Consider the following 21578-nt stretch of genomic DNA (forward strand, 5'->3'; position numbering starts at 1 on the left):
CTAACATGTGGCATTTTGAACACTTCAGAGAAAATTCTTAATATCCTTTCAAAAGATGAAACAGTTTTCATTCAAAAGAGAAGCAGTTTGGGATATGATCCCAGCTATAGGGTAACAGTTGATTTACTGGAATATTACCTGAAATTTAGGATGTGCCTACATTTGTGAAATACCAGATGCGCAGCTGAAAATATGGCTTATACTAAAGATATCAACACCCAGTTTAAGAATAACGATCAGTCAATTAGAGAAAATATAGAAATATGTAAATCTTTGAATGTGTAGAATTATGATTCTTTTCGTTCATCTATGCCCAAGATATCCATTCCTCACATATGAATTATTTTTAAATTGAGTTCAGCTGTTCTGCTGAATTTTAATTGACTATTTTATGCCTGTCATTTTTTACATGCTATGCTTTTCCAACTGACTGTAATGTCTCCTGTTCAGGAGGTGTTACTAGGGGATTATTTCTTAACAATTGAAAATCATTAAGGCAACAGCCAACATTAAGAGTTAACAACATAACACAGAAATTGTGAGATAAGAGAATTAGACCTCTTATAGACTGGAAACCAGTAAAACCAGGAAGCAAAGAGGAGGAATAAACAAGTAGTTTCACAGCAGAGGGGGGAAAATAGGATAAGATCAAATATTTGTATGGATGGCTAGCAATATTTTTTCTTGTAATGTGGTAGTAATGTTTTCAAATTATTTAGAGAACTGCTATTCTATGCACTATTATTTAAACAAAACATAGTCACAGTAGAATACCTTTCCTTCCTGTGACCTTGAGCACTTATTTGCAACAGTACAAACCTTGAGGAAACATCCGCCAGTCATTCTGCATTACTCTGTATTGGGGAAAAGGACTGATATATTTAATCCAGCTAAAAGTTTGCTAATATTGTTGATGCTATGGAAGGTAGTTTGTCAATAATGTTTATGGTGACATCTCCTGTCCTATTTAATTGTATTTATTTATTTTTTATTGTTAGTTTAGGATTTATGCCTAAAAATGCTTTGGAATGATCAGGTATCTGCTCATTTCTGAAGAAGGGATCTTTGACTCTTGAAACCTTAATCTCTGAAAATCCTGTTGATCACTCAAATCTAGCTACTCATTTCATTTGTAACCAATGTTCATCAGGTGCAAGTTATACTGGCCCAGAGGTCTCTTGACTAACTATTTGCCTCTGGGTCCAATTTAAGGTGTATGGGATCACCTCTAAAACCCTTCATGACCTAGGACCCACATACTTGAAGGGCTGACTCTCCTGATATGAACCCATGTGGCAGTTATAGCTCCTCAAAATAGGGATTTTGTAGGGAGGATTAAAAATCTCCATGCATGTTCAGTACGTTTTTAGATTTTTCTGCAAAGCTGGGAGGGGTTCCCTTAAGTTTGCAGAAAAACCTCCTTACTCTCCACCTTGTCCCGATCCACAGATTTAAGTATCTGCAGATGGGGGGCACACATAGCTATTACAGCCCATTCCTGAGCTTTGCAGTGCCCGTGGCTGGCGTGGCTGGGGTGCCGCTGAGGCACCTCCAAACAGGTTTGGAGGCTACCGTGAGCAGGAAAAAGGGCAAAAGGGCAATTTAAAGTTAAAAAATAAAAAAAGGGGGGGGGAAGCCCATAGACTAAAGCAGTGCTGCACCAGTAAAAACCTGGCATAGCACTGCTGAGGCAGAGGGGGTGTTCCCAGGCTGGAAGGGGCTAGGAAGCTCCACACCTGGAAACACCCAGGAAACGCCCCCAGGAGGACGGTGCAAGCGCTTGCGCTGTTGGGGCACTGGTGGAAGGCCAAGGGCTGTGCTGCTGTGGGCAGTCCAGGGATGCCAGAACACGCACCCCAGTGCTGGCATCTGTGCCGTTCTTGCCGGCGCAAGTGGTACAGGCGCTGGCGTGGCCACTTGCATGCCTCCTGAGCTTTTTCAGCCTCAGAGCTCAGGAATGCACTGTTAGATAGGTATGATGTTTGCATTTTAGGTCTTGGTATTACCTGCCCTGGGTCCTGACTGTTTCAGGAGAAAGGTGGGATATAAAAATTGAACTAAATAAATAAAGTGCTCATTTAAAAATAGTACACATTTGCAACATTGCACTTTGCTTGATTAATGACTACGAGTTTAGGAGAAAAAACATTTGAGACACACACTCAGAATCTAACGGAAAGAAACACAGTAACACCTCACAGTTCCTAACATAGGACAGTGGTGCAGGGCATGCACATGTTGCTACCACTTAGTCCCAGATGATTCCAAGGAAGGTCTAATCTGCATTGGGCCAGTGCAGCCATGCTGTGCCTGAACAGAGGACTTAGTCATAGACAAGAAAGAATAATGAATTCTTCATCTGTAGCCCAGATTTTCTGGCTATTTTAGCAATACTCTAGAGTGGCAAAAGTGACAGACCGATGCTCATAGAAAACAATGAAGATGTTATCACTGTCATAATCTGGAAATGGTACCCTCCATCCCCAGAATAGAAACCAAGACGCAAGTTCACGCTCTTTCAAATGCTGTTATTTTCATAGAGAGAAATGTGTTTTCCTAGTTCTTGAAAAAAAAAGTCCTTTACTAGAGAGTATTACTGTCTCCATATTGCAGATGGCAAGAGAGACAATATGTCTATAATACAGAGAGTGAGCGGTTGAGGCTCTGAGAGTGCCTTATGGCAAGCCTGGAATGTAATGCTGTGTTGTTATCTCCAAATTACACATTAGATGTGGGGAGCAGGAAGGAGGGACATGATCACCCTAATGAAACATATTTCAGATGGAGCTGAGAAATACTGGCTTATGGCAATTTGTACTCAACAGTTAATATTTCCCATGTTGGTCGATAAGTGGGTGAGATAACTGTTCTATATTATGGTTTCAACATTTGAGACTGAGGCTGATGCTTCAAGTGTTGTCACTTACTCAGTCTTTATTGGTGAAATGCAATGTCACACAGGTCTTTACTACAATATAACCCAACGCACACACACCGTAGAGATACAGAGGGCCCAGCAGTTACTAATAAATCCCGTATATACAAACCATCTGAAATCATCACAAAGTCTTGTTGAAAATAGGCAGTGCAGCAAACGTGCAGCTGCCTTGAGGAAAGAGGAAAGACAGTGTACACATATTTTAATTAATAAATAAACATCTCTTACAAAACACACTGCAGATTGTAGCAAATGCAAGTCTAGTTAGGATTACATCTCTATTACTTCTTCAGCTCTCCCATCTCCAACTCAAAGTCAGGCTCCGGTTGAATACAGACTAGCGTTGCCAACCTCCAGGTGGGGTCTGGAGATCTCTTGGATTTCCAAACTACAGAGACTAATTCCCTGGAGAAAATGGTTGTTTTAGTGGGCACTGTGGCATTATATGCCACTGAGGTCTCTCCCCTCCCTAAATCCTGCTGTTCCCCAGGCTCCACACCCCAAATCTTCAAGAATTTCCCAGTGCAGAGTTAGCATCTCTAATGCAGACACTCTGCTCCATTTCTTGCAGCAGCACAGCATAAGTTGATCAACAGAGACTTTACATTTAAATGAAAAAAATAACTTATTGGAATATTTCTTGCAGAATAGGCAAATACTGCAGTGAACTATGGGAGCAGATGATCTACATGAAATCTTAGGTCTTTCTTTCCTTGATGTTGCCTATAGGATTTCCTTATCTTCAATCTTGCACAAAACATTGTTCATTGTCTCTCAGCATGGGTTTTGTGCATAAATGTAGTGAAACAAAAACAGTATTAATTGATGGCTATGGAATTTCGCAGTGCAGGAGTAACCTATTGAGATAGATTGTCAAGAGTAGTGTAGAAGGTACACTGAATAGCTGTCTAGTTAATTTATGCAATCCCAGCATATTTCTCTGGCTAATAGTTGACTGTGCACCTATTTCAAGAAGTATTTTACATCCTGTAGATTCTGAGTCATACCTCTTGCGCATTGTTAGATTCAATGATGCTGTCAGCTCCTTTGTAACATTTGCTTAAGGATGATAAAAGATAAAGTATTTTAATGATATTTCCTATTAACTTTCATGCCAAGGTAATCTGAAACAGAACATAACTATTCCTCAACCCTTTCAGTTTCTAATAATGAACAAATGTAAATTTACAGGAGACATCTTTGAATCTAGTATCGCTACAATGGAAGATATGTTATGATTAATCTTCATGGTTCCACATAATATTAGTTTTTCTGTTAGTATAATGGTACTATTTATTGGAATTAATCATCTAACCCTAGTGGGGCTATAGTACTGACCAAAAGATTAATTGTAGAAAAAATGTCAGCTATATTAACTGTTAGCTAGATTGATCACGATGGGTAGTCATGTTAGTCTGTCAATAGCAGTAGAAAAGAGCAAGAGTCCAGTAGCACCTTAAAGACTAACAAAATTTCTGGCAGGGTATGAGCTTTCATGAGCCACAGCTCACTTCTTCAGATACAGCTAGAATGTGATTCCATCTCTCCTTAAGTAGAGAAGAGTAATTAGACACACAATGGCAATGTACTATCGAAGGCTTTCACGGTCAGAGTTCATCTGTTCTTGTAGGTTATCCGGGCTGTGTGACCGTGGTCTTGGTATTTTCTTTCCTGACGTTTCACCAGCAGCTGTGGCAGGCATCTTACTCCTCTGAAGATGCCTGCCACAGCTGCTGGCGAAACATCAGGAATGAAAATACCAAGACCACGGTCACACAGCCCGGATAACCTACAAGAACCAATGGCAATATAAATGTCAAAAGCAAGTAAATGACATTAGCAGGCATGATTGGATATGCAGAGGGGTAGTAGGTGTGGAGAAATTTACATTGGTAATGAGACAGGAATCCCAGATCTCTATTCAATCCAGGAGAATGCATAATTAAGCTCAAGACAGTGCATTCTCCTGGAAAGTTCATATCCTGCCAGAAATTTTGTTAGTCTTTAAGGTGCTACTGGACTCTTGCTCTTTTCTACTGTTAGCCAGATTGTTAGCATACTTTTTTTTCTGAAACAAGTAGACCACCTCTAGCTAAGCACAAATTTGTCCCTTCCAGCAAGACAAGGTAACAACTTCATTGTCTTTGTTTTCTTTACTGTTCAGATGAATAAAGATGCCACTTTAAACCAGAAGCTATGGAGCATGTATCTTTGTGCATCAAGCCTTCTGCACCTGATAATGACATCACAACTTTTGCTCTCTGGCCACCACCTAGTGGTAGCAGCTATAAAAAACAGCATGCACTGTTACAAAAGCCCAAAATCACGATGTCATAGGTTTAATACTGCCAAAGCAGTCCTCATGAAAGGACTGCACACTATTTAAATGTTGCACAGAAACAGCAACATTTAGCTTTCCCAGTGATTGAATATCTTAATTGCTGATAGTGTGTGGGTTTATATTGTTACACTTGTCAGAATACCCATGAAACATATTGCAAAGAAATAGGTCCAGATTTCAACAGGTGATCCTATGTGAATGATATAGGAGCCTATTATTATGCTCTCTACCACCACACAGACAATATGACATATAGCATAGATACTAGGCACATATATCTGTTAGGGTTGTGCAAAAAAAAAAAGAAGAATTTGGTAAATTTCAGGTTCAGGTTTATTGGGCCTGATTTTTATCAGTAAACCTGCAATAAGCCAAATACCCAAATACCCATACTGGTAAATTTTGGTATTTGGCTTATTTCTGGGTTTACTGAAAAACTTTGGCCCATCATCGTCTATGGGGATTTTTCGAAGCTCCTGTGAGGGTATTTTTGGAGTTAGAGTCCCCAAATTTTTAGCGTAGTTGCAAGGGACTCTCCTTAGACGGACACTGAGGTTTGGTGAACTTTGGGACAGGGAGTCCAATTTTATGGGTCCGCAAAGGCATTGCACCCATTCTCCAGGCATTTGCGAGCCGAGCTGCCCATTGGTTTTCAGGTCCAGAAGTTCAGCATTGCCAAGGACTGGCAGAAGAAGCCAATTGACAGGCTGGCACCTCAAACTCTGGGGGCTCTTTTCAAATCTGGGGCACATAGCATGATGACCATGCAAATTAGCTTCCAAACTAAGGAAAACGGTTTAAATTCTAGAAGGCACGGAAAACATTTCTTCTGGTGGCAAATGACATCCTGTGAAATGTCCTTTATTATGATCATAAAAAATCTGATTTCAAGTGATGGTCATGGTGCCGGGAAACAAAGTCTCTACTCGGGGTGATCTTCAGTTTGAGAACAGGTTTTCAGGGGGGAGGTGATATTGGAGCCAGCCAAAGTCTTGACCACAGGGGCTGTCTGAAGGAGATTGCTCATCCATGTGGGTGAGGGAGTCTCCTTCAGAGTTCTGGTGGTTCGCAGCTGTTGAAGCTGGTGCTTTTTATTTGAATGGAACTTGGTGAGCCCCATCTTTTACAAAACCCTTATGCTTGATCCAGATCAACCCATTGAAAGGTTGGTCAGACCAAGCTGTCCCAGATTACATGATCCTGACTATGGGGCCCTAACAAAACCAGTCAAAAAAAGAACGAAAAATGGGAGAAAGCACAGAGCTGTGCCTCTGAGCAAAGGTGAATATCCGAACCCGAAAAAGCCAAATATGTATTCAACTTTTTGGGGAATAATCTATTCGGCTTCGGGCAGACCCCCAGGTTTTGGTGTTTGGTAAACCCAAAAGCCCGAAAATTACCTAAATGGCTAATTTCAGGTTTATTTTCAGTTCGGGTTTATCGATATGCACAACCCTAATATCTATTTAACACAAGACTGATTTGCACAACCATTCCTTGGCAAAAAGATATGTAATCTTGCACAAATTGGGCATATGTTTATAAAAATGTATGTATGCAGTGGCTGTACCACATATGACGTGTGTGTGTGTGTGTGTGTGTGTGTGTGCTTCATGCATTCTTTATCACAATACAGAATATCCTTTCAGGCAAACAATTTCACAGTATTAACTAATCAGATCTTTACACTGTGGCCCAATATATAAACAACTGGCAAACCCAGGGGCAAAGAATTCTTAGCATCGAGTTTGTGTCCATGTTTTGTTGCGAGTCAGTAAAGATGCTGAACTTATTCTACATTTAGACTCACTGCACAATTAGTAAACCACCGAGCAATCATAGTTTCTGTTCTCTCTAGGTGATATAAAATTGATATCGTATACCCAATAGTCAAGTGTAGGTCCATCTGTGGTTACTTAAATTCATGAGTTGGGCCCACACTGACATATAATAGATAGTTCTGCAAACTTGGGGGACTCCCCAGGTTTGCAGAAATATCTGAAATGTTAAAAACTTGGAGGGTTTAAGCCCCCTCAGTAAAAGTGTTGCTGAGCATGCACAGATAATGAACCTACCACCTCCAGCGATGGGGTGGTGGTGCAGGGAGCCATGGTGGACCTGGCTGCCAAAGCTGGAAAAGGCAGTGGGCTCACTGGTGGTGGCAGAAATGGTGGGGTGCTGCAGCGAGCCCAGTGGTAGTTGTGGAGGGTAAAAGAGCTAAGGGGGGGGGAAGGGATCCCCCGTGAGTATTCTTGGGTCTCCACTTGTTTCATCTAATACTTTTAGAGCCATCATAGACATAGACTTGATAATGTGAAAGTAGGCTTCAAAGTATTTTGTGAACATTAATTAAGCCTTATAGCCCACCATGGTGACAATGTACAATTATTATTATTTTTTCTGTCTGTCTTAACTCTCGACAGCAACTCCTCAATATGTAGAATATGACTTTGATGTTTTCTTTCATACTTTCATGCTCACTTAAACAAGCTTTGATGTTCAAGGCTATTATTGAATGCATAATGGTATATCCATAGAGAGGCACTTTGAAATGCTTTGAGTGCAAAGATGTAAAAACTGTATGAAACTATGAAAGAATACAACTGAATTGATTGTATAGAAAGCACGATGATTTCCATCTTTTAAACCATCTCTCAGGTCTTGGCTCCCAAAGCTAAAGAGCTTTAAATGGTTTGTATTATTGTGGTTGCTGCACCTGTTCAATAACACTTGTTTGAAAAGAATGTTAGTTTGGCATGATGGCTGGGTTTGTCATTTGTTTAACTGTCAATGGAAGGGCGCAGAGAAAGAAAGAACTTAATGATGAAAGGCTTCCAAAATAATAGATCTGATAACTTATTTTATGTAGGTGAGTCTTCAAGACTGACACCACCCACCCATGTGCTTAGCATGTTTGAGGTGCACTAGGGGTGGTCTGGGTTCAACTCCCTGTGTAGCTTACGGAGTGATTTGGAGCCAGTCGTGTGTCTTAGGCTTACCTACTTTGTGGGAAAAAAAGAAACTGGGATAACCCATATATGCTGCCTTGAGCTTCTTGGAGGAAGAGTGGAATACAAATATAATACCATAAATGATTCATAACCAGTTGTAATTAATAAATAATATTCTTTCTTAAGTGTTCTATAAAAATCCTCATAGAATCATAAAAAAACCTTGCTGTTCAGTGATAGGGGGATCAAGGTTTTCTCGTCATAAAACTTGATTAGCCTTCTATAGGGGGGATTTTGCTATGATTTATATACCTTGTGATGGTAGCTTCTGATGACTAAAACTTCTGAGTAACCCAATAAGGAATGTACAATGCTGTACCAGTTGCATTCCCTCCAGTAGCTGCCTATGAAGCTCTTTGTTTATGACCCAGGAAATGGGCTAAAAGCTTTCTTGGTTCATCTCTGTTCACAAAATTTGTTTTGCGATTGTAATGTACTGCTGCATTTTAATACTCGACATAGTAAATCTAAAGCAATTTGCTGCCTCAAAATGCTTACCATGGTTATGGGAATGGCTTTTCCCCATAGCTTTTGGGCTCGATTCCTAGATGGTTCTTTTGGCCCTGCTGTGCTTTTCCCATTAAGCTGCAGCAGCAAAATATTAGGGTATACAGCCTCTCTCTGGCTGATAGTAAGCATTATTCTCTTCTCTCCTGTTCTTAAAAAAATTCAAGTGGCTGCCCTTCTAGGAAAAAGTTTGCCAGAATGCAGTATCACTGCATAATTTATTCATCTTTGAATACAGCAAACACTCACTGTGGAGTTTTGCTTTGTGATTTTACTTTTTTGGTTTAAAATATATATGCATATTTTAATGCATCCCCCCCGATTCATATTCATCATTATTTCTTTATTTTCAGTCTCCCGTGTTAGAATTTTCTGTTTCTGTTTTGTTCTCAGTTAATTCAGCTGTGGAGTCATCTGCTGCAAATGACAGAAATGGCGCTTTAGCCTGGCTGCATCTGAACAGTTGTAGACATCATATAACTAATCAGAAGAGTTGGATGGATGTGCCATCCTTGGTGCCAGGACATTTGCAGTGAGACTTCACAGCTTTCATGTTATTCACACTTGCCTAACAAACTGAGTACCATTTGAGACTGACAGTGTTTATATCTTCCTGCATGTCAAAGTCAGTACTGTAAGACATATGGATGACTGTTTATTTGCTGTTAAGATTCCACTTTTACTTAGGCTTACTAACTTCTAGATGAGGCCTGGAGTTCTCCCAGAATTACAACTGGTCTCCAGACTACAGAGATCAGTTCTGGAGTTTGTCAGCTTCAAAGGGTGTAATCTATGGCATTACATCCCTGCTGAGCCCCCTTGCCAAACTCCACTCTACCCAGACACTGCCACTAGGGTTGCCAACTGCCAGGGAGTAGCAGGAGATCTCCTGCTAATTCAGCTGATCTCCAGCCAATAGAGATCAGATCGCCTGGAGAAAAATGGTCGCTTTGACAATTAAACTCTATGGCATTGAAGTCCCTCCCCTCCCCAAACCCCACCCGCCCCCAAAACCTCCCACCGGTTGAGAAGAGGGACCTGGCAACCCTAACTGCCACCAAATCTCCAGGAATTTCCCATGTCAGAGCTGCCTGTACTTCACAGTTGATATTAAAGCTTTCTCTGTAGGATATTTTTTAAATCTAATTTCCTTTTCCTTTGGACGAGTACTACCATGGCTGGCTGTAAAATGAATGGCTCCCTAGGTGAGGAAGATTTTTGGTACCCCATCCACCACTTAGTCCAATCTTATTCTTTATTCTATTTGTAACCCATTTCATTATTTTAATTCATAGTTTATGTATGTGATTTATCCCTGTAAGATTATCAAGTTACACAATGAGATCTTAAAATCCAAATTTATTCATGCCATATATAATGAATAAAATTAAAGATGTTTCCCCAAACATTTTTAGCTTTAAGAAAAAAGGAACAAATAGTAATGTTAAGAAACTGAACTGTGAACTAGCCTTGGATAGGCCACTATTAAATTCTATTAAAATAGGTGTTGCCAGCCTTACAAGTGAAGATGAACTCTTTGTACGGGCAATTGAGTAGCGAGCTCGTAAAAGGCGCATCCTTGGTCACATGCTCCCAGATCTGGCCTTGATTACAACAAAAGCTCAAAAACAGGAAGTGGTGCTCATGTTTCTGGTAAAGCAGCTGTCCAAGGCAACTCATTGTTATTTTTCATAAAACCCACCTAAAAAACTCTGTGTGACCTAGAGATGAATAAGAAAGAGGCTCATAAAGAGAAGTGCAATTGTTATGTACATTTCATAAAAGAGCAGCAGCTAGACCTCCCTATGTGGCTTGTTTATTTTAGTGTTTTTTCCCCCTTAGCTTTAGAGGATGTCTTGGGTATGTAGTCATGTCTATGCACTTAAAAGTGCTCATAATAATAGTGAAATAAAAATCCCAGTATTACGGATGGAATATATATTTTTTCATGCACCTACAACTTTTCCATCCTAAATTATGAAGAAAATATGGATCAGATGTCTAATCACCTTCAAGGTAGGTTGATAATGAAATTCAATTAGGACTTTTTGGGATTCTATGATCATTAATGTTTCCATGCAGAAGCCTGCTGTTTGTACTGCCAAAAACAAGCAAATAAATTGAGATGAAGTTTATGGATAAGAGAAACTTTCAAAATAATTTCCAAAAATGGTTCTTTGAACACATGAAGCTGCCTTATACTGAATCAAACTCTTGGCCCATCAAAGTCAGTATTGTCTACTCAGACTGGCAGCAGCTCTCCAGGGTCTCAGTCAGGGGTCTTTCATATCACCTACCTGCCTAGTCCCTTTAACTGGAGATGCTGGAGATTGAACCTGGGACCTTCTGCATGCCAAGCAGATGCTCTACCACTGAGCTAAAGTTTTCAAAAAAAATCTTGTCAACCAATGAATGAATGAATTTATTTGCCATCAAAGACCAATAAATACATACTATATGTTTTAATCAACACAACATAATATCATATAAAATATAAAAACCTATCAAATTTAAAACAGAGTACAGTGTGATAATTTAAATATAACAATTTAAAAGAACTTTTAAACATGAACAATGTGCACTAGATTTATCATTCATTTTTGTTTCTCTTTTAGGGACTTCTTAATAGACTCTTTAAGTGGAAAAATAGGAGATACAGGAATCCAATAAATCCTTGATTTAATACTGGTTCATAGACTTTCATTATTATATGTATGGCCACGGAGACAAACAAGCATAGTCTAAATGAGGGTCATTGAAACCAAGCTTTTAATATGTTGCAGCATAATTTTGGTTTGCAGTTTCTAACATTTCTTTCACACTTTACAATGAGGACATGAGACATCATGCATGAGTTAAATGGCTGATCTGCAAAAAAATTAAACTTCCCTCCCATTAGCGTGAGTTGCCACTACCAGACAGCTCCTGTTGGCTACTAGCATTTTGGGTAACACTACCAGGGTATCCAGCTTCTTTTCCATCTTTGTTCATCTTAGGTTGCCTAGAAATCATGTGGCAAGGGGGGGGGGAACTCATCTATCTGTGACTGCTCAGCCTGTTCCTCCCTTCCACTGCCTGCTACTTCAAGGTCCTCCTGGTCTGAGGAAGCCTCACCAGACTGTCCTATGACAGGCCCATCTAATACTTATCTAATAGTAAGCCTATCAGAAAACTCCCCCAACCTTGAAACAATATGGAGCAGGTGAAAAAGGTCCTCTTTCCAAAGCAATCTGAAGGTGGTCCAAAACAGTTCATGTTCAGCCCCTAACAGCAACCAGCTAATTTTGCAATGTTTTATAGTGGAAAGAACAACAGTCCCAGCAAAAAGCCTGTTGACAGCAGGCAGAACTGGTGTGTAAACTGCTACTTTTATCCTATCCTTGGGTCACAGGAGGTCCCTGGTCCAGTGCTACCCTAATGGAGCCTTGTGCTACATTCTCTATTGGAGTGGGGGAAAGGCTTGTTTGATCTAAAGGAAGTTTTACTTTGTTCATAGGTGTGCCTTAATTTACTCATAAAGAATCAAAAACAACCATTTAAATATTGAAAGGTGCTTTTTCACAGGCTCACATGATAAGGGAAAATGTGTGTGTGTGTGTGTGTGTAAAATGCTGTCAAGTCACAGCCAACTTATGGTGACCCCTTATGGGGTTTTCAAGGTAAGAGTCTAACAGAGGTGGTTTGCCAGTGCCTTCCTCTGCATAGTAACCCTGGTATTTCCATCTGAATACTAACCAGAGCTGACCCTGCTTAGCTTCTGAGATCCAACAAGATTGGGCTATACCATGCTGCCTTCCCTCGCAAGGGAAAATAGAGGAAAGGAATTAAAACCAGGAGGGATGTTGCAAAGGTATTCTGCCTCACACTCCCCTCTCCCTGGGAGGGTATGGACATCAAAACTAGAACCTTCTTGGCATGTTCTCCACATGCTGGGAAGAATCTTCATGTGTTTCAGCCATCTTTGCCAGTCTTCCCCTGTTCATACTGCTATGAACCACCTGCCCATAACGGCCTGATTTGCCTTTGATGTTCACGCTCATGCATAATTTTTTGGCCATTTCAGGCCCTACATTTGTGTCTTCTTTTTGACCACATAAAAGTTATTGGTTCAAAAACCAATAACTGGTAGCTGGAGGAGAAAGTTATGGCCTTTTGTGAGTAATCCTCCATTTCTTCATGTTAAATAATGCACAGAGTTCCTCTTTCCCCACATTCTGCTACCTGTGAAAGAGTCTTAAGTATTCTTAGGATCACAACCTTTGCAATATTTTGTTCTGTTAAAGGATAAAACCTTAGATTGCCAACTCTTTGCTACCTATTCAATAGCTTTTTAAAAAATCGGACTCCCCATTTCTTTGTGCAATTGCAAGGCTTTATGACAGTGTAGAGACATTCACCTTGTTTATGTGCAAACAGGGCCCATAATATTGCAGGTGGCATCCTATTGTATAGAATAAATAATGTATGCTCTTTTTATGTAGGTGGCAATCCAGTGGCATTTGGCATAGATGCAATCCACTAGAGGCTCTTTTAAAAAAAATTAAAATAGATATGTTTTCCTCGTGAAGAGAGATACTTGCATAGACAGATACTTTTTATTTTATATTTTCAATTAAAGTACAGGAACATACACAAAACATTTAGGTTTCTCAAAGGAGAGATCTCTAAACAAAATAAAAATTCCCAGAAAATGTCAAATACTTTTCATTAAGAACAGAAAGGGGGGAGGAAGAGTAGATGGATTATGCAAAAAAGCCCAACAACCGGAATCCAAAGCTTTCCACTTTATTGTGGTGCACAGAGACTTAAGAGCTACTTTAATTACTTTAATTGTTAGTGTCCTAGATTTCCGTTACTTTTTTTCCAAGGTAAAAAGGTTCTCAAGTGTATCTAAAATTCCCTCTGCTCATTTATTCTATGTCATTATTTACTGAGAGCATTAGGCTTTGTTTAGTAAAAGTTCTCCAATGAATCAAATTATGGCACTGTTACTGCCTGTGTAAACAGAATGACAAGAGCATTAGTAAAGAAATCACAGTGATCATTTGGGTATATAGAAGTCTAACAACCAAGAGTCCAAAGGCGTATGCTCCACTTGAACTAGCTAGAAGGTACCTGTGCTCAGCATCTCTGAAAGCCTAATCAATTGAAAAGTGACACTTGAACTTTGGCACCCCAGTCCTGCAACAAAACTTTAATGGCTGTGCTGCTCTGCTCTACTTAACTCATGCCTAAATTTTTAGTACAAAAAAAAGTGGTAATTGAGTTTCATCATATTTCTTGGCTCCTGAGCCTGTTAATGGCCATGTAGTGAAGTGGCTTGTAGGTTCTTAATGCAGTTGGAAGTGGAAGCGAGTCTTGACTTGTATATGCATCAATAGAACATGAACGCGTGTAGAATATCTTGTGTGATCCAAAGCCTGAGTGTATTCCTCCTCATAACATGCTGCCCATATGATCTCTTTATCCCAGTAAAGAGGTGGGTGGATTGAGTGGGAAGGGGAATTGGTTTGCATATCAGCATGGTGGAGTGGTTAGGAGCACCGGACTCTAATCTGGAAAACCAGATTTGATTCCCTACTCCTCCACATGAGCGGTGGACTCTAATCTGGTGGACTGTGTTGGTTTCCCCACTTTTACACATGAAGCCTGCTGGGTGACTTTGGGCTAGTCCCAGTTCTCTCTGAACTCGCTCAGCCCCACCTACCTCACAAGGTGTATGTTGCGGGGAGAAGAAGGGAAGGCAATTGTAAGCCTGTTGGAGTCTCCTTAAAGGTAAAGAAAATCAGGGTATAAAAACAACTCTTCTTCTTCTTCTTGTTCACGGTGCGTGTACATGTGTGTGTACTATCATGCTAACTAGCAGCACTATGGAAGTCGGTATTCTGAAGTAAATTAATCATATAAAATTACAAATTCTGTCAGTTGACATACTTATAATGAAGTAATAACAAATTGTTGGCATTAAAAACCTGGCTGCCAGAAGAAAACCATATCCTCATTGTGCCTACCTTATGTGGCTGATTTCAGAATGCAGGGCCATAGGGTATTCTGAAATACTGAAATAAAGGGTAAAGCACAGAGTCATATATCAAGGGGAATTTAGAGGCTGAGGAATTGAAACTGTCAAGTGCTAAGAAATATAGTGAATCTGTCTTCCATGACCCAGAAGCTAGAAGGACTAATTGGCTGATAATAGTGAATACTCCAGACCCCCAGGTCAGGAAACATATCAGAATGATGCAGTGAGATAAAAAGGGCTTGAAAGGCTAACACAATTGAGATTACATGATGAAAGCCTCCCAATATTAACTGGGCAATGACAGAGGTACTTTAATATCACAAGAGGCATTATGATCAATATACAGTGGTCTAAAATGTGTCAAAATCAACCTTCTAATGTGAAAACTAAATTCAGGAGGAATGTAGTGCTAGCTAGGTTGCAACCTACCAGATAAGCAGGTTAACCATGTAGTAGAATGTGGAAGAAACCTCAGGCATATGTTAATTGTATGTGGAAACACAACTAAGACCTGTATGTATTTGTATAGCATACATATGACCTAGGATTGTAAACTCTGGGTTGGAAAATTCTTGGAGATTTGGAGGTGGATCCTGGAGAGGGTGGGGTTTGGAAAGGGGAGGGACCTTAGTGGGGTATAATGCTATAGAGTCTACCCTCCAAAGCAGCCATATTCTCTGGAAGAACTGATCTGGAAATCAGTTGTAATTACAAGAGATCTCCTGGTCCCATCTAGAGTTTGCCATCACTAATAGGCCCTGGTTCCTACAACAAGTGAGATGTGCAATGTCCTCCAGTTCCATATGCACCCTGTCCATAATGGGCTTGTCTCAACACTACCCAAACCTACCATGGCAATATGGGGTGATAACATTGTACTGCAATACAATGAGGATTTGTACCTTAAGGCATCTATTGCTGCCAGAAAATCTGGGAATGGTAGCTTTCAATTTATCCTGGTTCAATATACTGAATGAGGAAGAACTGGAAAATATGCATTCCAAGTCCTTGGAGGCAACTAATGCTCCAAAGAGAGCTCAGAATATTCTGTTGGTGCTAGGAATTTATTTTCCATAATTACTAGTCTCCCTTGCCAACAGTTTTTCTTCCTCCTTCACAAGATAAATTTGGCAAAGTCCAAAGCTTCTCTGCAGGGATGGCTTGGTCATCTTTCTGTTTGATCCTAATTTGTGGACAATTCCATCAAACTTTTTTTTAAAGTTGTATTTTTAACATTCAAAATTGGGTTGCAAATTCTTTGCTTATGTGCACATACACCCAGTATTTTCCATCAAGCATCTGTCATCTTTGTGTTATGAAAAATCAATAAAACAAGATTTTTTAATTCTTTAGAAGTGGGTAGGAAGCTGTGATGCTTGTAGGGGAGGGGCACTGAACAAGTGATTTACATTTATATATATATATATATATATATATATATATATATATATATATATATATATATATATATATATATATATATTCATTCCTCAAGCCAAAGGCATCAATTGGTTTCTGCAGAATAATAGCTTTTTTGTTTTGTTTTTAGTTCAGCAAACTAATTTTATGGACAGCAAAGAATAAGCAATTTTGATAGTGCCATTAGCAATTATGAAAGGGCTGTTTTTTTCACTGGGGCAAGAAAGAATTAGCAAAGTATTTTGCTATCCCGCAACCATATTAGAGAAATATCTATCTAAAAAACCATGTGCACCATTGGATGTGTGAGGTACGAACAAAGGTACGTACTAAGTGCATATTTGCTGTTAATTATGGCAATCCTCTAAGAATTTAATGTAGCACTGTAAAGGACCCTCTGCACACAGTATTTAATAGTCTAAGTGGTCAGAAACAGATTTCGCAGTGTACCATTCCTGTGGTCATTCCTCTATATTTTTCCTTGTGCTGATTCTAAAAGGATTTATGTTTTCTACTGAAATGATAGCCTACAGTTACTGCTCTTGGTGCTGCAATTTTCCTGGTCTTGTTTTCTACATTTATCAGCACAGATGTTTTCATATATCATGAAACTGGCTCTAAGCCAAGGAAATAACTATCTGGATCTGTTTGTTATAATGTGTGGTGATGTGGAGTTTCAAGATTACATCACCAGTGCTCCTTTTTTGTGCCAAGTTTTGCCATTTCCATGGGATGTCACAAATTCACGCTCCAATGGTTTGTCTCCATACAACTATTGAGTAATGATATTTGTATACACACTTTGTAGGAATGAGGAAGGTAACAGCATTCTTCTACACTGGAAAGCATTAAGTAATCCTCTATCCGCCTGGAATTCTAAATATTAGTATTTCACTTTTAATAGTAATTTCTACAGCATTTGAATTCTGCAAAGTGTTCTATAATCTATATTGCGATCAGCTTCACTATACTTCAGTGAAGCAGGTTTCTATTTAGCCAATTTAAATAAGGCAAACTGAGATTTACCTTTCAAAGGCTGTAAAGTGGAATTTAGTCATAGGTCAAATACAATTCTATATTCAGCCAATACAGGGGTTTTTGCAGTGTGATGATGTCTAATTCAGCAGTTCTCAAGATATAGCAACTCAAAGACCCCCTTTTTAATTTCAGTGGGTTTTCCCAAAGACCTCCAAGCCTTCCCCTCCTTCCTCACTGGTACAAGTCATGTGCTGGAAAACTCCCTTTCAGGTCTGTAGTCTCAGGCTCAGCTCTTTGTGGCCCTGCCCCTGCTGTGTATCACATTTTTATCAAAGATGTTAAGCTGGTATATATGGATCTCATTTTATCTTTGCAATAAACCAGTGAGGTAGGTTAGGTTGAAAAGTAACAACAGCAAGTGACTGTCCCAAGGTCACATAGTGAACTTTTTGCTTGAGCAGGAATTTGCCCAAGATTTTTTAACTGGAGTGGCCAGGGATTCCATGGAACACATGTGCTCTACCACAGTTGCCCCCTCCTCAACTCATAGTGTTCTTCCACTAAATTTCAGCCTAAGCAGAATTGCAGAAGCTACAAGAGATAACCACTTCATTGAGCATTTTATAATGCCTCCCTGTACATGGTCATTTCTTCCAAATTAAATCTTTCAATAGAAGCAAAAGGCTAGAATTGTAATTTAAGAGAATATTTAAACTACGGCATTGTTTCATTTCAAATTGCTTTTTTATCAACATCGGCATTCATGCTGATTTTGAATATGAGCCACTTTCCCCAAATAACTTCTCATAAGGTTTTCCTAATAGTTCAGAATATATGATTAGTTCTTGTTTGCCCACAGATGTCGACAGGCATATATTATTTAAAATGATTGTGATGGCAATATTATTCGCCTCTCCTTCACTGCTCAGAGCTTCTTTGCAAGAGGAGTATATAGATTTCTAAGCATGGGCATTGGTATAAATCCTCAGAACTTTCTTCATGCACTGGCTTTGCATCTAGATGAGAGACATAAACATGTGAGGCTAGATGAGAAAATGCTCCATCAAGTATTATGGATTTTTTGAGTGTGTGGAAAAAATTAAGATCTTTGCAAATAAACATTCGGTATTCTGCTGGGTTGGAGCAGCCCTCTTTAAGATCATGATGAATGCATGTGTTGCATGCAGCACAGCACACCCCAAATGAATAATGCATGTCCTTGTGTGCTAAAGTTCTCCAGGACTTTTTTCTTCTTCACAAGTATAGATGACCTTTCTACAAATGTGTGATGGATATGTCTGCGAATAAGACATTAGCCTTTGTCCTGCTATTGTTTTGTGTCGGGGAGCCAGTGGATATACAAGCACAGGAGGAGAGTTGTACACAGCAGAATGCAGGAGAGGAGTCTCAGCTGGCAATGATAAAACTTCAACAGCACACATTGCAGATTACTTCCATTAATCTCTTTTTGATTGCTGGAGTATTTATATTGGGAACCCGGTTGAATATTTCATTCATGAGCTGCTGTGAGGATTTGATGGATTATTAGTTAATAGGAACTTTTAAAGTGCTAAGGCAGTACATGACCTTACTTAATTACCCATGTTGTAAAATTGTTTATCTTTAATAACTTTAATTGCCATGAAAGTAGGTGATGCATGTATTATATCTGTATATACCTTTGTTAGGCATGAGGCAGAAAGTGCTTATAGTAGTGTAACCTACACAGATACAATTAATTCTGGTATATGCCTGGCCTGTTAAAAAATATTTCTGGTTAGTTCTCAGCTGTTCTGTTGCACATTGATCTTTCTTTGCAATACTGTATTTCTCCCCCCCCCTTTTTTGGGGGGAATGGCTGTTTATGACAATATGACTGCCACAGAAACTGCTTAAAACAGTCTCTAATCCATGTGCCAAGCCTGGATATATTCCAGCTCACCGTATGGTTTGGCTTCATACTTCCCAAAGCTACTGTATGTTCTACTGTTGCTTCCCAAAGAAACTAGGATAGCGTAGGCCAGTGGTTCCCAACCTTTTTTTGACCAGAGACCACTGGGACTTTTTTGTTCAGTGCAGGGACCCCAAGGTTCAAAATAAAAATTCCGAGAATTTGAAAATAAACTTTAATCATAACTGTTAAACATTAAGCTTAGAATAATATTTGAATATATATTTTTATAATAGAGAACTTTTATTTGAAAATATTAATTTATTATGGGTTTATAACTGTTTCGCGGACCTTAATTTAGTTCTCGCGGACCCCTGGGGTCCACGGATCCCTGGTTGGGAACCAGTGGCTTAGGCAGAAACAGTGAAAAAGTGGCTGTTATGTGAGAGGTACACACAATTAAAGTGGCATGAAAGACAGCTGTAGTTAGCCCACATGAACAAGTATTGTATACTGTTGTATTTAATGTAGACTACTATCCATTGAAGCTCACAAGTTGGAGGGATTTTCTCAGATAAGGTTTTTATATACCAAATTTATCAATCAATATATGCAATTCTCAACATGGCCACACCTGCAGAAACTAAAATCCATGGATAAGGGCCAGGTGGAGAAAAGGAAGACTTTCCTGCAAACTTGGGTGCTCAGCCAGGTTTGCAGAAAAATCTGCAAAACTTACTAAAAATAGAAGGAGGGTTAATTCCCTCAAAGGACCCTCACTATGCTTGCATTGGGCTAACTACAGCTGTCTTTCATGCCACTGTGCTTGCATGGAACAACCGCCAGATCCACCATTGTTGCCTCTCACCGGCCTTTCAGGCTGTAATGCAGGGGCACTGTGGGTGAGGGAGATGGAGGGGGCCGTGTTAACAGTGGGGGTAGGAGGAGGAGAAACCACCAATATCCCCCACCACACCATTAATGACTCTCCTCATCAGTCTCTAAGCTATTGATGGCATGTGTGTGGGAAGAGGAGCTGGCACCAATGTGGTGGTGGAGAAGGAGGAACCACTGCTCACCATGTTGCCAGAGAAGGAACTCCTCCCCACCCCCACAGCTGTGTGAAGGAAGAGCAGTGGCACTGCTGGCTGGTAGCATCCAGTTTGGGAAGCACTCTTTCCTGAGAAGAAATAAGGTGTAAGAATAAACAGTGGCACCAGCCCAATTATTCTAAGCCACGCCCATTCACCTGGCCCAGGCACTAATTCGCTAGTTGATTTGCCTAGTCCAGAGCACTATATTGCCCTTCTGAGATCCTAATGGATCAATAAAGTTTGTAAGAATCCACTCACCAAGGCTTTCATATTTTCTTCCCTCCCCTCCCCAGAACTCCTGTTCTCCCATCGTTTCTTCATGGGCAAATTTATTTATTTATTTAAAATATTTATATCCTGCCTAATCTCCTTAGAAAAGACCGTTAACCACACCAACAAGCCCTTGGTATACATGATAAATAATTTATTAACCCAGGGCACCTTTCCCCAGCCATTAAAAGAGGCAGTTATCTGTCCACAACTTTAAAAAAATCCCTGCAGAAAAAATGATGTAGCTGATTGAGTCTCTAATCTACCCTTTCTAGGCAAAGTGATTGAAAAAGCAGCAACTGATCAACTCCAAGTCTTGGACAACTCATCTGCCCTGGATCCACTTCAATCTGGCTTCAGACAGGGCTATGGAACAGAGACAGCCCTGGTGGTTTTAGTTGATGACATCTGTCTGAAAAGGCTATGCTTCTTTGTTGCTCCTGCTCAGTTTATCTGCCGCCTTTGATACAATGGATCATGCCATCTTGTTGAGTCATTTGGAGACCAAGTAGGTATCAGGGATGTGCTCTGGACTGGTTCAATCATTCAGTCATTTCTCAGCCCTCATTCTAGTCAACCTCTATTTAAACCCCTTTGCCCAAATCTTTCATAGTTTTGGGGTTAGCTGTCATCACTATGCTGATGATACCCAGCTATAAACTTTATTCAGATCTCCTGATGATGTCCTAGAGGTTCTGAACCACTGCCTATCAACTGAATTTAAATGGCTATGAGTGAACAAATTGAAGCTCAGTCCTGTCAAGACAGAGGTAAATCTGGTGTGAAGGCAGAGATCTTGAAGGACATTGTGCTTTCCTCTTTTTGATGGGGTTCAGCTGACCCTCAATGAGTGTAGAGTTTAGGAGTCATATTGGATTCAACATTACTGCTGGAGAAGCAAATTAATGCAGCTGCAAAAGCTCTTTCTACCAACTTTGCTTAGGTTGGAAGATGACCCCCTATCTGTTGCTGTATGCATTATCCTAATATATAATTTCTGCATCATTTAACATGCCATGTATACTTATATACTTATATTTTGTTTCAGTTTTGTTCCAGATTTTTACTTGGCTTTAATTTCTGCAATCCTAATCTGATTACATTGCT

This window comes from Euleptes europaea, chromosome 4 (assembly GCF_029931775.1).
Source record: "Euleptes europaea isolate rEulEur1 chromosome 4, rEulEur1.hap1, whole genome shotgun sequence".
NCBI lineage: Eukaryota > Metazoa > Chordata > Lepidosauria > Squamata > Sphaerodactylidae > Euleptes > Euleptes europaea.